Source organism: Ursus arctos, unplaced genomic scaffold (genome assembly GCF_023065955.2).
Source record: "Ursus arctos isolate Adak ecotype North America unplaced genomic scaffold, UrsArc2.0 scaffold_28, whole genome shotgun sequence".
Classification (NCBI taxonomy): domain Eukaryota; kingdom Metazoa; phylum Chordata; class Mammalia; order Carnivora; family Ursidae; genus Ursus; species Ursus arctos.
Genome location: NW_026622963.1, coordinates 13,263,951 through 13,281,847, shown reverse-complemented (window position 1 = coordinate 13,281,847; position 17,897 = coordinate 13,263,951). Strand labels below are relative to the sequence as shown.

The window sequence follows — 17,897 nt, the reverse complement described above, 5'->3', positions numbered from 1 at the left end:
CAGACCTGTCCACAGAGACCTGGCAAGCCAGAAAGGGCTGACAAGACATATTCAGGGTACTAAATGAAAAGAACATGCAGCCAAGAACATTTTATCCAGCAAGGCTGTCATTCAGGATGGGTAGGATGATAAAGACATTTCAGGACAGGCAGAATCTGAAAGAACATGAGACCAGCAAGCCAGCCATGTAAGAAATATTAAGGAGGATTTTGTAAGGGAAGGGAGACCCCAAGAGTCACATAGACCAGAAAGAAACAGAGAAAATCTATAGAAACAGGGACGTTACAGGCAATACAATGGAACTACATTCATGTCTTTCAATAGTTCCTCTGAATGCAAATGGGCTGAATGCTCCCATGAAAAGACACAGGGTTTCAGATTGGATAAAAAAGCAGGACCCATCTATATGTGGTTGACAAGACACCCATTTTAGACCTAAAGATGCCTCCAGATTGAAAGTGAGGGGTGGAGAACTATGTACCATGCTAAGGGGCCTCAAAAGAAAGCTGGGGAAGCAATCCTCATAACAGACAAATTCGATTTTAAACTAAAAACAGTAGAAAGAGTTGTAGAGGGACACTATATCATACTTAAAGGGTCTATCCAACAAGAAGATCTAACAATTGTAAATATCTATGCCCCCAACATGGGAACAGCCAACTGCATAAGACAACTGTTAACCAAAATAAAGAATCATATTGATAATAATCCATTAATAGTAGGAAACCTCAACACTCCACTCTCAGTAATGGACAGATCATCCAAGCAGAAGATAAACAAGGAAACAAGAGCTTTGAATGACATGTTGGACCAGATGGACTTCGTAGATATATACAGAACATTCCATCCTGAAACAACAGAATACTCATTCTTCTCGAGTGCACATGGAACTTTCTCCAGAATAGACCAAATACTGGGTCACAAATCAGGTCTCAACTGATACCAAAAGACTGAGAATATTCTCTGCCGATTTTCAGACCACAATACCTTGAAACTGGAACTCAACCACAAGAAATTTGGAAGGAATTCAAACATTTGGAAGTTAAAGAGCATCCTGCTCAAGAATGATTGGGTCAACCAGGAAATTAAAGGAGAACTTAAACAATTCATGGAAACTAATGAGAATGAAAACACTTCAGTCCACAACCTATGGGATACTGAAAAGGCTGTCCTAAGGGGGAAATACATAGCCATCCAAGCCTCACAAAAAAATAGAAAAATCCCAAATGCACAAGTTAACCTTACACCTAAAGGAGCTGGAGAAAGAATGGCAAATAAAACCTAAACCAGCAGGAGAAGAGAAATAATAAAGATTAGAGCAGAGATCAATGAAACAGAAACCAGAAAAACAGTATAACAGATCAACGAAACTAAAAGCTGGTTCTTTGAAAGAATTAATGACTGATAAACCTCTGGCCAAACTTATCCAAAAGAAAAGAGAAAGGACCCAAATTAATAAAATCATGAATGAAAGGGGAGAGATCACAACTAACACCAAGGAAAGAGAAACAATTATTTGAAATTATTACCACCAATTATATCCCAACAAACAAAGCAACCTGGAAGAAATGGATGCCTTCCTGGAAACCTATAAACTACCAAGACTGAAACAGGAAGAAATAGATTTTCTGAATAGACCAATAACCAGTAATGAGATTGAAGCAGTGATCAAAAGCCTCCCAAGAAACGAGAGTCCAGGGCCAGATGGCTCCCCAGGAGAATTCCACCAAACTTCTAAAGAAGAAATCATGCCCATTCTACTGAAGCTGCTTCAAAAAATAGAAATAGAAGGAAAACTTCCAAACTCATTTTATGAGGCCAACAGTACTCTGATCCCAAAACTAGACAAGGATCCCATCAAAAAGGAGAATTACAGACCAATATCTCTGATGAACATGGATGACAAAATACTCAACAAAATCCCAGCCAATAGGCTCCAACAGTACATTAAAAGGATTATCCACCAGGATATCCAGGATTATTCAGCACTCCCATCCAGGTGGGATTTATTCCTGGGATGAAAGTGTGGCTCAACAGTCAGAAATCAGTCAATGTGATAGAGCACATTAATAAAAGACAAGACAAGAACCATATGATCCCCTCAATTGATTTAAAAAAAAGTATTTAACAAAATACACCACCCTTTCCTGATTAAAACTCTTTGGAGTGTGGGGATAGAGGGTACATTCCTCAATTTCATAAAATCCATCAATGAAAAGCCCACAGGAACCTGACCTTAAGGTCAGGAACACACCAAGGATGTCCACTCTCACCATATTGTTCAACATAGTACTAGAGCAATCAGACAACAAAAAGAAAGAAAAGGCATCAATTTGGCAAAGAGAAGATAAACTCTCTCTTTGCAGATGACATGATACTTTATGTGGAAAACCCAAAAGACTCCACCCCCAAAATTACTAGAACTCATACAGCAATTCAACAATGTGGCAGGATACAAAAATCAATGCACACAAATCAGTTGCTTTCCTATACACTAACAATGCAACTGAAGAAAGAGAAATTAAGGAATATAGTCCATTTATAATAGCACCTAAAACCATAAGATACCTAGGAATAAACCTAACCAAAGAGGTGAAGGATCTATACTCTAAAAACTACAGAACACTTATGAAAGAAATTGAGGAAGACACAGAGAGATGGAAAAATATTCCATGCTCATGGATTGGAAGAATAAATATGGTGAAAATGTCTATGCTGCCCAGAGCAATCTACACTTTCAATGGAATTCCTATCAAAATACCATTGACATTTTTCACAGAGCTGGAGCAAACAATCCTAAAATTTGTATGGAACCAGAAAAGACCCCAAATTGCCAAAGGAATGTTGAAAAAGAAAAACAAAGCTGGGGGCATCACAATGCCTGACTTCAAGCAATATTACAAAGCTGTGATCACCAAGACAGCATGGTATTTGCACAAAAACAGACACATAGATCAATGGAACAGATAGAGATTGCAAAAATGGACCCTCGACTCTATGGTCAACTAATGTTCGACAAAGCAGGAAAAAAACATCTAGTGGAAAAAAAGGACAGTCTCTTCAGTAAATGGTGCTGAGAAAATTGGACAGCCACATGCAGAAGAATGAAACTCAACCATCCTCTTACACCATACACAAATATAAACTCAAAATGGATGAAAGACCTAAATGTGAGACAGGAATCTGTCAAAATTGTAGAGGAAAACATAGGCAGTAACCCCTTTGACATCAGCCACAGCAACTTCTTTGAAAATACATCTCTAAAGGCAAGGGAAACAAAAGTAAAAATGAATTTTGGGGACTTCATCAAGATAAAAGCTTCTGCACAGAAAAGGAAACAGTCAACAAAACAAAGAGGCAACCCATGGAATGGGAGAAGACATTTGCAAATGACATTACAGATAAAGGGTAGTGTCCAAATCTATAAAGAATTTCTCAAACTCAACACACAAAAAACAAATAATTCAGTCAAGAAATGGGCAGAAGACATGAACAGACAGTTCTCCAAAGAAGACATAAAAATGGTTAACAGACATTGAAAAAATGTTCAACATCATTAGCTATCAGGGAAATACAAATCAAAACCACATTGAGATACCACCTTACGCCAGTTAGAATGGCAAAAATGGACAAGGCAAGAAACAACAAATGTTGGAGAGGATGTGGAGAAAGGGGAACCCTCTTACACTGTTGGTAGGAATGCAAGTTGGTACACCCACTTTGGAAAACTGTGTGGAGGTTCCTCAAGATGTTAAAAATAGAGCTACTCTATGATCCAGCAATCACACTACTAGGTATTTACCCCAAAGATACAGATGTAGTGAAAAGAAGGGCCATTTGCACCCCAATGTTCATAGCAGTTCATAGCACATGCACCCCAATGTTCATAGCAGCAATGTCCACAATACCCAAACTGTGGAAGGAGCCGAGATGCCCTTCAACACATGAATGGATAAAGAAGATGTGGTGCATATATACAATGGAATGTTACTCAGCCATCAGAAAGGATGAATACCCACTATTTGCATCAACATGGATGGAACTGAAGGGGATTATGCTAAGTGAAATAAGTCAAGCAGAGGAAGACAATTATCAAATGGTTTCACTCATATGTGGAACATAAGGAATAGCACAGAGGACCATAGAGGAAGGGAGGGAAAACTGAAGGGGGAGAAATCAGAGAGGGAGACAAACCATGAGAGACTCTGGGCTCTGGGGAAAAAACTGAGGGTTACAAAAGGTAAGGGGTTGGGGGGATGTGTTAATTGTGTGACGGGCATTAAGGAGGGCATGTGTTGTGATGAGCACTGAATGACATATGCAATAATGAATCATTGAGCACTACATCAAAAACTAATGATGCACTATATGTTGGCTAACTGAACATAATTTTTTTAAAAAATCCAGAGTAGCCATACTTACATCAGACAAACAAGGTTTTAAACCAAAGACTGTAACAAGAGATGAGACAGGGCATTATATCATAATTAAAGGGTCATCAAGAAGATCTAACAAGTGTAAATATTTATTCCCCCAATGTGGGAGCACCCAAATGAATGAAATCAGTAAATAAAAAACATAAGGAAACTCACTGATAATAATACAGTTATAGTAGGGGACTTTAACGCCCTACTTACAGCGATGGACAGATCATCTAAGCAGAAAACCAACAAGAAAAAAATGGCTTTAAATGACACACTGGACCACATGGACTTAACAGACATATTCAGAACATTTCATCCTCAAGCAGCAGAATACACATTCTTTTCCTTTTTTAAGGTTTATTTATTCGTTTTAGAGAGAGAAAGATAGAGCATGTAGGGGGAAGGGGCAGACGAAGTGGGAGAGAGAGAATCTCAAGCAGACTCCCTGCTGAGTGCAGAGCCCAACATGGGGCTCCATTCCACGACCCTGACATGGTGACCTGAGCCAAAAATCAAGAGTCTAAGTCCTAACCAATTGAGCCAACCATGTGTCCCTACGCATTCTTTTCTAGTGCACATGGAATATTCTCCAGAATATATCACATACTAGGTCACAAATCAGCCCTCAACAAATACAAAAAGACAGATCATGCTGTACATATTATCAGACCACAGAACTACAAATCTTGAAGTCAACCATAAGAAAAAATTTGGAAAGACCACAAATACATGGAGGTTAAAGAAGATCCTACTAAAGGCTGAATATGGGAAACAGGGTGCGGCCAGAAAGGGGGCTGCCCCCTCACCCATCATGCAACACATGTTCATGGGGAACCTGGTGCTAAACCATTTGTAGACAACCTGCTTCTGGATCCGGGTTTTGTATGTAGCAAGGCAGTTCCCATGCTGTGATCTATTGAAAGTCAGGCCCTCAAACAAAGGTTTGTAAAAGAAGAGGGAAAAAAAAAAAAAGGAAAAAGGAAAAAAAGAATGAATGGGTTAACCAGGAAATTAAAGAAGAAATGAAAAAAATACATGGAAGAAAATAAAAATGAAAATACAACAGTCCAAGCCTTTCAGATGTAGCAAAGACAGTCATAAAAGGGAAGTATATTGCAGTACAGGCCCACCTCAAGAAGCAAGAAAAGTCTCAAATACACAACTTTACCTCACACCTAAAGGAGCTAGACAAGGAACAAATAAAGTGTAAAGCCAGCAGAAGAAGGGAAATATAAAGAGTAGAGCAGATCAATGATATAGAAATTAAAAAAAAAAAAAGAACAATAAGCAGGAGCTGGTTCTTTGAAAGAATTAATAAAATTGACAAGCCCCTAGCCAGACTTATGAAAAAAAAAAAAGAGGAAGGACCCAAATAGATAAAATCGTGAATGAAAGAAAAGAGATCACAGCCAACACCACAGAAATACAATTTTAAGAGAATACTATGAAAAAGTATATGCCAAGAAACTAGGCAATAGGGAAGAAATGGACAAATTCCTAGACACCTACAAGCTACCAAAACTGAAACAGGAATAAATAGAAAATTTGAACAGACCTATAACCAGCAAAGACATTGAATCAGTAATCAAAATTCTCCCAACAAACAATAGTCTATGGCCGGATGGTTTTCCAGAAGAATTCTACCAAACCTTTAAAGAAGCAATACCTATTCTTCTGAAAAAGTTCCAAAAAATAGAAATGGAAGGAAAACTTTCAAACTCATTCTACAAAGCCAGCATTAACTTGATTCCAAAACCAGACAAAGACCCCACTAAAAAGGAGAATTACAGGCCAATGTCTCTGATAAACATGGATGCAAAAATTCTCAATAAAATATTAGCAAATCGAATTCAACAGTACATTTTTAAAAGATTTGATTGATTGATGATTGATTGATTGATTGATTGATTGATTTGAGAGAGATAGCACAAGCAGTGGGAGGGGCAGAGGGAGGAGCAGACTCCCTGCTGAACAGGGAGCCAGGGCTTGATTCCAGGACTCCACGATCATGACCTGAACCAAAGGCAGATGTTTAACAAACTGAGCCACCTAGGTGCCCCAAGAATTCAACAGTACATTAAAAGAATTATTCACCATGATCAAGTGGAATTTATTTCTGGGATCCTGGGGTGGTTCAACATTTGCAAATCAACCAATGTGACACACCACATTAATAAGAGAAAGAATAAGAACCATATGACCCTGCCAATAGATGCAGAAAAAGCATTTGACAAAATACAGCATCTTTTCTTGATTAAAACCCTCAACAAAGTAGGGATAGAGGGAACATACCGCAACATCATAAAGGCCATATACAAAAACCCACAGCTATGTTATCCTCAATGGAGAAAAACTGAGAGCCTTTCCCCAACAGTCATGAGCAAGACAAGGGTGTACACTCTCACCATTACTATTTAGCATAGTACTGGAAGTCTTAGCCTCAGCAGCCAGATAACAAAAATAAATCAAAAGCATCCAAACTGGCAAGGAAGAAGTCAAACTTTCACTATTTGCAGACGACATGATACTCTATGTAGAAAACCCAAAAGACTCCACCAGAAAAAAAAAAAAGTACTAGAACTCATACATGAATTCAGCAAAGTTGCAGGATATAAATCAATGTGCAGAAATCTGTTGCATTTCTATACACTAATAATGAAAACAGCAGAAAAAGAAATCAAAGAATTGATCTCATTTGCAATTGCACCAAAAACCATAAGATACCCAGGAATAAACCTAACTAAAGAGGTAAAAGATTTGTATTCTGAAAACTACAGAATGCTTATGAATGAAACTGAAGAGGACACAAAAACATGGAAAAGCATTCCATGCTCATGGATTGGGAGAACAAACATTGTTAAAAATTTCTATACTACCCAAAGCAATCCACAGATTTAATGCAATCCCTATCAAAATACAATCAGCATTTTTCACAGAGCTAGAACAAACAATCCTAAAATTTGTACAGAACCACAAAAGACCCTCAATACCCAAAGATTTTCTGAAAAAGAAAAACGAAACTGGAGGCATCACGATTCTGAATTTCAAGCTCTATTACAAAGCTGCAGTCATCAAGACAGTATGGTACTGGCACAAAAACAGACACATAGATCAATGCAACAGAATAGACAACCTAGAAGTAAACCCACAATCATATGGCCAATTAATCTTCAACAAAGCAAGAAATAATATGTAATGGGGAAAAGACAGTTTCTTCAACAAATGGTGTTGGGAAAACTGGTCAGCTACGTGCAGAAGAATGAAACTAGACGACTTCTTTATGCCATACACAGAACAAATTCAAAATGGATTAAAGACCTACATTTGAGACCTAAAACCATAAAAATCCCACAAGAGAACGCAGGCAGTAATGTCTCTGACATCGGCTAAAGGAACATTTTTCTAGATATATCTCTTGAGGAAAAGGAAATAAAAGTAAAAATAAACTATCAGGACTACATAAAAATAAAACCTTTTGCCCAGCAAAGGAAACAATCAACAAAACTAAAAGGCAACCTAGAGAATGGGAGAAGATATTTGTAAATATCCTTGTAAATATCTTTCTTTTTCAAAGAAGACATCCAGACAGCTAACAGACATATGAAAGATGTCCAACATTACACATCATTAGAGAAATAAAAATCAAAACTACAATGAGATATCACCTCACATCTGTCAGAATGGCTAAAATCAACAACACAAGAAACCACAAGTGTTGGTGATGCTGTAGACAAAGGGGAACCTTCCGGCACTGTTGGTGGGAATGTAAACTGGTGCAACCACTCAGGAAAACAGTATGGAGTTTCCTCAAAAAGTTAAAAATAGAACTACCCTATGATTCAGTGATCACATTACTAGTTATTTACCAAAAAAACACAAAAACACTAATTCAAAGGGATACACACACCCCCAGTGTTTATAGCAACATTATTTAAAATAGAACAAATTATGAAAGCAGCCCAAGTGTCCATCTATAGACGAATGGATAAAAAAGTAGTATATATACAATGTAATATTATTCAGCCATAAAAAAGAAAGAAATCTTGCCATTTGCAACAACATGGATGCAGCTAGAGAGTATATGCTAAATGAAATAAGTCAGTCAGAGAAAGATAAATACCATGTAATTTCACTCATATGTGGAATTTAAGAAACAAAACAAATGAGCAAAGGGGGAAAAAGAGAGAGGGAGAGAGAGAAAGAAGAGACATAGACAAGCCAAGAAAAAGACTCTTAACTATTGAGACAAACTGATGGTTACCAGAGGGGAGAGGATTGAGGGGGTGGGTGAAATAGATGATGGGGATTAAGCAGTACACTTGTCATGATGAGCACAGGATGATGTGTGGAATTGTTGAATCACTACATTGTACAAATGAAACTAACATAACACCGTATGTTAACTATACTGAAATTTTAAAAATATATTTCTAATAATAATAATAATAAAGAATTCTCAAAACTCAACAGTAAGAAAAATTGAAAAATTAAACAAATACCAAATGAGAAAAAGTGCAAAGACAAGAAGAATCACTTCACTTAGGAGGATATACAGATAGTAAATGAGCACATGAGAAAATGTTCAACATCATTAGCCATTAGGGAAATGCAAATTAAAACTATAATGACATATCACTACACACTTATTGAGAACAGCTAAAATGAAAAAAATAGAGACAACAGCAAATGCTGACAGAGGATGTAGAGACTGGACCTCTCACACAGTGCTAGTGGGAATATAACACAGTATAGACCCTCTAGAAAGCAGTTTGACAGTTTCTTAAAACGTAACCATACAACCTAGCAATTAACCTAGCAATTGTCCTCCTGGACATTTATCCCAGCAGATAAATGAAACATATGTTCACACAAAAACCTGTACATGAATGTTCTCAGCAGCTCTATCCATAATCGTCCAAAACTGGAAAAGTTTGTCAATGGATGAGTGGTTAGCCGAACTATAGTACATCTATACCATGGAATCCTCCTTACCCTTAGAAAGGCACAACTAGTGATATGTGCAACAACTTGCATGGATCTACAGAGTGAAAGCACCGTGGGGGAAAAAAAAAAGGCAAAACCCAAAAGGCTATACTCTGTATGATTCCCTATGCACAGCATTTTTGAAATAACAAAGTTACAGAGATGGAGAACAGATTAGCGGTTGCTCGGGGTGAAGCAGGTGGTGCAGGCAGAAGGGCTGTGGGTGTGGCTGCAAAAGGGCTACATGAGGGGGGTCCTTGCAGTGATGGAAATTCTATCTTGACTGTGTCGATATGAATATCCTGGTTGTGATATTGTACCATAATTTTGCAAGATGTTACCATTGGAGGCAACTGGGTAAAAGAAACATGTAAATCTACCTCAGAATAAAAAATTTAATCTTTCTTCACAGAGTTTTCCAGCCACTACCCAATATTTCTCCTGCCCTTTATAGCACAACTTCTCAAAAACACTGTATTCACTTCCCCTTTCTTTCTTTCTTGAACCCGCTTCAACCAACCTCATGTCCCCTCAACCTGATGGGAAACAATCTAGTCAGGGCCACCTCTGATAACGTAGAAGCTCTGGCCCTTTCTCGGGTTCTCAGCAGCCTTCCCTGCACAGCCTTCTCTTTAAGTCTCAGGGCTCACTGAGGCTCTAGCTCTTCCTCATTCTCCTTTGCTGGCTCCTTCCACTCTTCCCAGCCTCTACCCTAGACCCACCCTCCCTAGAAGATCTCAGTCTACGCTTTAAATACTGGCCACTCTCTGAAGATGTCTATCTTTTGACCCAGCTAGCTCTGAGCTGAGTCTCCCACCCATGGTGAACTCTGTGCCCTGGCTCAGCTCTGCCCAGTCCTCTGCTCTTGTTCAGCCAGTTCCCCGGCCACCTTCTCAGGGTCACAAAGGGCTCTGCTCACCCAGAGGTCTTTTTCTCTTACCTTTCTGATCCATTTCTTCTAAGCATATCTCAAATCCTGCTGCTTGCACCTCATCATTAATTTTCCCGCAGGTGGCTGGAACACTCCAGTCCCACAGTCTGTCCTCTGGGGGAACCCCAACACCCCAGCCCATGGACCACTCTCTCAGAACACCTTCCAACACTCCAGCCCACAATCTGTCCTCTGAGGACCCCAACCCATCCTCTAGAAATGCCCCCCCCCGAGTATCCCAGGCCACAGCCCATCCTCTGGGAAGACTCTCCCAACATTGTAGCCCATGGACTAACCTCTGGGAACACCCCCAGCACCCCACTCTGTGGCTGTACTTTTCTGGGACCCACAGTCTCAGCCTGGCCTCTCCCCACTGAGCCCAATATGTCTGACTTGCAGAGAGATGCCTGGGGCTCACCCCTAAAGATTCCACAGAGCCTGCCCTGAGCATTGGGCTGAGCTCAGACTGGGACAGATGCAGTCAGCAGAGGAGCTGCACCCCCTGAGACCCTGGATGCAGTTGTGTCCTAAGCAGGGACAGAGGTGGGAGAGCCACTATGTGAGGTCTGAGTGGTAACACAAGGGCAGGGCCCCTCTGCCAGCCCAGCCTCCACCATGTCTGAGCCCAGGCCTTTCCTTCTGAGAAAGATTCATACCAAAAGGACCAAATTGCCACCAATGTTTAGAAAAATATAGATATTATGGCTGACATTTCAAACCCCGTGGAATACTCCTGTCTTCCCACCTGGTCCTGAATGTGTCTGTCCTCTGGCTCTGCTTCCTTCCCCAGCAGTCTTGTAGCAGCACTTTCCCATCCCTCCAGGTCCTACAAGACCTACCTAGGCCCCTCCTGCCAAGGGCTTGGTCTGTCCTGCCACAGACTTGACACCCTACCCATGCCTTCCCTGGAGGCATAGCTGAAGCTCACCAACCCTGCGTCAGTCATGCTGTTTCGCCTTGCTGCTCCTCCTGCAAATGTGCCCACAGCACGGGGAGGAGCTCATTGGGAGGAGAGGTCTGGGTTCAAGGGTGGCCAGAGGCCAGGACTCAGTGCACAAGGGGAACAGGCTCCAACATCTGCCCCTACTGAGGAGGGAATGGAATTCTGCCTTTGGGCCCTTCTCAACGTGGTCCAGCAGTTGTTGTTAGTTGCTCTGACCTGAGGGTATGACTAGACAATTGAGGGGATGTAACAAAGGGGGGAGATCTGTGAGCTGTGTTCCCAGATGGTACAGCCAAGCTTGGGCACCCTCAGCCCCTTCTGATAGCTCTTGACAGCAGAACTTGGCTGGGGTTTTGCAGGCAGCTAGAGTTTGCTGACATTATGGAGCAGAGCTCAGGTTTGGTGCAAATGGGCTGGAGGCATGAGGGACAGGAAGCATGAGTACGACAGGGGTCCCAGGAACCTGCTCTCGGTGCCCCTCAGTCCAGCAAGCTGCACCTAAACAACTGTCTTTTCGGCACACTGCAATGCCTCCTGTCCTGAGGATTCGGTGCCGTTCCCTGCACAGGCATGCCAATTTGGAATACGGTACCTTCATAAATTTTAAGGACACTTTCCTTCAGGTTCTTTAATCACTTGACATTATACAATAATGAAAAGAGAAGAAGAAAAAATGTATATTGGCTGCTGTGAGACTCTTAACAAGAAATCATTCCGCAGCTAATGGTTTCCTCTTGTGGATAGTCTAAGGTCCTAAGAAAACACTCCAGTCATCCAATGTTCCTTTCCACGTTAAGCACTACCCACATCCAAAGCTTCACAGTTCAGAGCTGTTCAGGGGGCGGTGCCTCCAGGGGTGTGGCTGCCTCTGCAGGTAACGTTTGCAGGGTCTTGGCTCTGGGAGCTGGGTGCTCCTGCAGTAGGGTCTGTGTCTGCAGGGGCGTGGCCGTCTGTGGGGGCGGGGCTCGTCAGAGGTGTCTGAGTTCACTGCACTTTTTCTAGTTGATGAAGTCGGAAAAGGAGCAGGCACAGCCCCTAGCGGGTGGCCCCGGGGTTAGCCTCCTTCTCAGCTCGCTCCGCGAAAAGGCTCATGTGTCTCTGCAGTGAGTAGCACACTGCCCCACACCAGGCCAGCGCACACTCTGACCCTGTATCCCTTCAGGCGGGATTTGCAACATGTGAACTTGGGTAGAAGCTTCTAGCATTGTTTGCCCTTTTATGCTCTCCTTTTAAATAGTCTCCTAGCCTGTGACGAGAGTTGCCCTTCCTGTGCTGCGCCCAGGGAAGGTAACAAGTGGGTTGTGCTCAAAAGCACGCCCACGAGGCCTCCAGGGGCAGTGCCACCCTGCTGCAGTCTGGAAGTGGGCCGCCCACGACTGCCCCCTGCCTTGCGCCAGGCCCTGCCGCCAGCCCCCATTCGAGGGAAAGGCCGTCTCTTCTACCTGCACTTCAGGCTGTTCCCCTTATTCCTGTGTTGCTGTGTTGTTGACTTTCGTCCAACCTGCAAACCAGTTTGAAACCGTCCTTTGCCCCTCAAAAAACAGACTTGCCCTGGGGCGAGTCCTCACTACCGTCTCCCATGGAGCGTGCCTCCTGCTTCGCAGGGCACATCCGGCTGGGGCACCGAAACCACAGCAGTGCGGCACCACCGAGTGGCCGGAGAAGTCGGGCCCCACCGCGTGCAGGACTGGGTCACTCAGGCAGCACCAGTGCCCAGTGCGTGGGCGACTGTGTGGAGGAGCCCGCTCCCCAAGGGTGCGTCAGGGGGCATCCCAGGACGCACAGTAAAAGTGCCTCGGCAAGGTGGTGCAGCCGCCCACAGGAGCTAAGCAGAGAGACCTGGTCTGTGGGGGCTCTTCTACCTCCAATATACAGGGAAGAGGGAGAACTTGTGGAGCCGTCCTCTGCAGGCCACCTCCTCTGAGCCACTACGTTATCCTTCCCTTTCTCTGGCCTTACATGTCTCCACTGCAGGCCCAACCTCTCCCCACAGCACCCCAACCCTCCCCCCAACCCCACCCTCTCCCCCACACCCTGGAGTTAAAAGGCTCTACTCCTCTTCCCTTTCCCAAGAGGCTTAGATCTCTCTGGTGGACAGGTGATGTCCCCAAGCTCCCCTCTGCAGCCTAGGTCACTATGTGCAGCTGCCTTCTTGTCTCCCCTGGTGTCTCAAAAGTGCTCACAAACCCGGAGCCTGAGGGCTGTCCTCACCCTGCAGACCCTTTACCTATGACGTGCCCCTGGACCCTGGCTGCACCCTCTCTCAGTGGGCAGGACTCAGCTAGCTACCACCCAATCCAGTGGTCTTTCCAAAATACACATCAGATCATATGTCCTCTGGCATAGAACCCTTCCCAGGTGTCCCAGGTGTAGGCACTGCTGCAATCTCCAGCCAGGGCTCTCCTTTCCTCCATAATTCCTGATGTTCCTCAGACCTCAGCTAACTTCAAAGAGGTCATGAACTTCTCAAAGAACAAAACCAGTATCAGTATTTGCTTTTCATCAGTATAATAAAATTTATGTTCCTAAATCACTTCCACTTTACATCTGGTGTGAACTGTACTCAAAAGTTTTTAAATTAAATTGCATAACAAGCAGTTTTTGTGCAGTACTTTACAGTTTATCTAGAGCTTTCACCTGCTGTTTTTAATGAGATTTAATCCTCATTAGCAATTATGAGAGTTGGTATCACCAGGAGCATTCAAGCTCCCAGCCCACAAGTCCTGCCCCAGGAGCCTGGACACAGACCCCATGCCACCCCTATAAGCAAACCTCAGGAATGGGAGTTCCTAGGCGGTTTAGGTTACAGTGGACTGCCTTGTATTCAGGAGATAACAACTGCCCACAACTGTAACAGCCTCCTGTTTGCTTTTCCTCACGATCACTGCACATTGTGGAGTTGTCACATCCCTAAGTCAGTGCCTGGGGGGTCACCTGGGGACTTCACAAGCAGTCCTGTGTGGTGGAATGCCAGGCACCTGCTGAACCCCTGGCCCAGATCTGGGTCTGTAAACACAAAAATGTCCACACACAGGGAAGCTTGTGCTTAATATCCATATCCTTGGAAGGAACTAGCAACATTAAATCCATTTACTCCGCTGTGTGTGGCCGCAGTGAAAAAAAGAGCCTCTGGGGGATTTAATGTCCCCCCCCTGGTGCATTCCATTGCACAGAAACGCCTGACTAGCGCTCACGTGTGTGTGAAGCCAGCGGTGGGAGCAGATGCCGCCCTGCAGTTCAAGCAGAACATTCGCTGGCTGAATACGTCCAAACTCCACCCAATATCCCCATGGCCCACCCGGTTTGTCCTGGGAACCTGCCTCTTCGTGAGCTGCTCCCATCAAATCCAGAAAATGCTTGGGAGTGAGCGCCCCGTGCTCATACCAACTACTCATTTCCCCACAGACGAACTTTCCTTGCTCCCTAAAGTAACAACTGAACACAGGATTATTAAAACCCTACCTGCTCCCCAGAACAGACAGGTTGGTTCCTCACCTCCTCTCTCCCCACTGGCCTGAAGACTTGATCTTTCTCAACAAAAGTGAAGTTGTAAAGTCCAAACTGATAGCTTCGGAGCGCTGAGTGGAGAGCAATGCTCGAGAGCAAAGAGCAATGCTCCGAGAATGAAAAACTCTCTGCAGGCGCTGGACGTGGGCGGGGCGAGCCCTGCTCCGCGCCTCCCGGCCTGACCACGCCCACAGACGTCACCGCGAGCAACCCCTCCCCCCCACCCAGGGCAGCCCGCAGGACTGGGAGATGGGGGCTCCCTCACCCCAAGAGCTACAGGAGACTCAGGAAATGGAGACAAAGGGCTCTTGGTAAAAGGCCAGACCCTCTGAAAGCTGATAGTGTCTGCTCGCTGTGTCCATTACAGGGTCTAGTTTATAGAAGATAGCCAAGCACCTGTGACAGGTTTTTCCCTATGAGCAGGAATGAGGAAAACGTCAACTGAGTGACTATTCTGCCTACTTTTTTCTCTTCTGCATTTAAAGAGTTCTCAGCTATTGCTAATAAGCCTGACCAGCATTCCTCTTATTTTCTCATTGCCTGTTCCCTCTCCGGCCTAGGGCTGTGGCCAATGTTACATTTGTGGAAAGCTCACTCTTTCTCTCGTACAACACACACAAAGAGACGTAAACACGGAGACACACAAACACACGCATAGACACATCAGACACAGAGACACACAGGCACACAAACTAAACACAGACACAGTTAAGTACACACACAGACATGCACACCACACAGACACTACACACACATAGACATAAATAGCATACACGCACAAGGAAATACAGACACACATATAGACACAGAACAGACACTGCACAGACACACACACACATACCACAAGCATACACTATACACAGACATATTAACCACACACAGAAACAGGGACACACACAGAAATATAAACAGGCACAAAGACACATAAATACACACATACCAACATACATGCACAGACACACACAAGACACACAGAGGTACACACAAACATATACGTTACACAGACAGCTAGGTCTGCAACGGGCCTGGCAGCTCAAGTGGAGCCTTAGCCCCCCAGTCACTGCCCAAGGATTGGCAGGAGTTCAGAGGCTCCTAGGTCTTCTACCATGTAACAGACAAACCCCAAAAGTTCTCCTTCTGGGAAATGTCTCTATAAACCTCTCTGGGAGAATTGTTTCTTTATGGAGTCCAGCTATGCTAGGTTTTTGGGAGGCATAGACTTGGCAACAAGCACATTGCAAAGGACAGGGTGTGGTCAGGTTACCCAGGAGCAGGTCCAAGGATCCAAGGGGTCTCTGGGCCTCCTACAGCACAGTGGGCATTGCCACACTGCAATCCCAGGGCTGGCCACAACCACTAGAGTAGCCAAGTTGTCTGAGATAAGGTCCAGTGTGGCACTTCAGACACCCCATGTCAGATTACTGGGCACATCGTGTGTGGACACAGCTCACATGTGCTGTGCCTGGTGACTCCATTCACGTGGGGCAGGGCACCGTGGAGCCTGTGACCACAGCAGAAATGCTGACACATCCACACTCATCCCTGAGCCTGAGCGTCCTCTTCCAACACCTCAAGAAAGACCAATACAGGATAGAAAGTGTCACAGGGGCCCAGAGTATGAATGTGCAGGCACCCTAAATGGTTACTGCCATCCTTACAGAATAGTATCCACACCTGGGGAGCCTTGGTGTGCAGGCTGACAGGTCCAGAGGATCACGAAGCACAAGGAGGGCAACTATGGCCAAACACATAGTTTATTAACACCTGTTACTAACGTTCACCTGCTGACTCAGCCTGGCCAGCAGGGCTGACTGCATGCTTCCTTCTTCCTCCTTCATCACAAGCCCCTAATGTTCTTTACATAGCTGTTAAATGTTTGTGGTGGGATCAACTATCCCTGCTCCAGGAATGAGTGCATGTGGCCCCAATTAGGGAAGAAATCCCACCCCTGCCATGAATTGGCATCTACATGTCCCAACCCACATGGTGACAAAGCTCACAGAGAGCAGGGTTCCATGCTAGACCAAGTTTCAAGCCCTCCATCTCTGGGCTCCTTAGTCATTGCTAACCCACCCTCTTGGTTGTTGAAGCCAGGTCCAGTTAGGGATTCGGGCAGTTAAGAATGAGGATTGGAGGGAGATAATGTTATTGGAAACTACAGCATAATTCATGGTGCCGGTGCTGTTCCATGGACAGGTTCTGAATTTCTTCGGTCAGAAGTGATTGGGGACAGTCTCAGAAATGATGTGGTGATTCCTGAGCTGGGCAGGAAGACTTCACCAAAATCTAACCCTAGAGGCACAGTTTTCTTGGATGACTTGGGAAATTCCCGAGGGAAACTCCAAAAATAGGAGCTTTCTAAATGGCCTTAGCAAAGAGGAGCATCACCGGCATCAGACATAAAGACTGAGTAAAGGTGGCTCCTTTCAAGTATACGGTACTTGACTGTATAAACTCTGAAATATCTGTAATGAAATCCATTTGCTTACGTGATGTAAGTAGTGGTGGGTTTTATATACTGTGTGGATGTGCATATTTTACGTGTTTGTGGGTGATCCAGCGAAGTGCCTCTGGCTTCTCACCCTCAACAGACAGATGTGACTCAGAGCCATCTCCAACCCAGACTTCCACCTTCACTTCACATGGAAATCTGTCTGCAGCTCCCCTTGGGAATCCTACCTTCCCTCAGGTCCCTGTGATCACCCACTATGCAGGCAGGCCTCTCTGGCCACCAGCCTTTGCCTGCTCTGACTGCATAGGCTCCACATCCTGTTCACCCACAGATGGTTCAACTTAGCCCAGCCTCGCTGACCCCTAAGAGATGTAGGAGAGAGGGGACACTGGGCAGACAGCCAGGGCATCTTTCTTCTTAGTCCAATCAAGAGATTGACCTGAGAAGAAAAATCAAATGCAGACTCACATGGGTTCCCTTTATCAACTGCTGTGTAAAAAACCACCCCAAGTTTAGTGGCAAAAACAACAACCATTTTATCATGCTCCCAGATGCCATGGGTCTGGAACTCAGGCACCATGGAAAGAGTTCAGCTGAGGCTCTGTACAGTCAAGGAGGCACAAAGGACAGGAAGCAACTTGAGACTGGGGACTGGAA

At 44.2% G+C, this 17,897-nt stretch overlaps 1 protein-coding gene across 3 annotated transcripts in view; it reads right to left on the bottom strand.

Moving 5' to 3' along the window:
* OCA2 (OCA2 melanosomal transmembrane protein) overlaps positions 1-14,915 on the bottom strand; it is a 442,347-nt gene extending 427,432 nt beyond the window's left edge. The window contains exon 1 of one of the 3 annotated variants that reach the window (XM_048221311.2): positions 14,777-14,915. The gene's annotated coding sequence lies outside the window, so the exon portion shown is untranslated. Of the gene's footprint in view, positions 1-14,743 lie in introns of all 3 variants that reach the window. The other 2 variants (XM_026510290.4, XM_057303788.1) reach the window with 2 other exon arrangements.
* Positions 14,916-17,897: the final 2,982 nt, after the last annotated feature.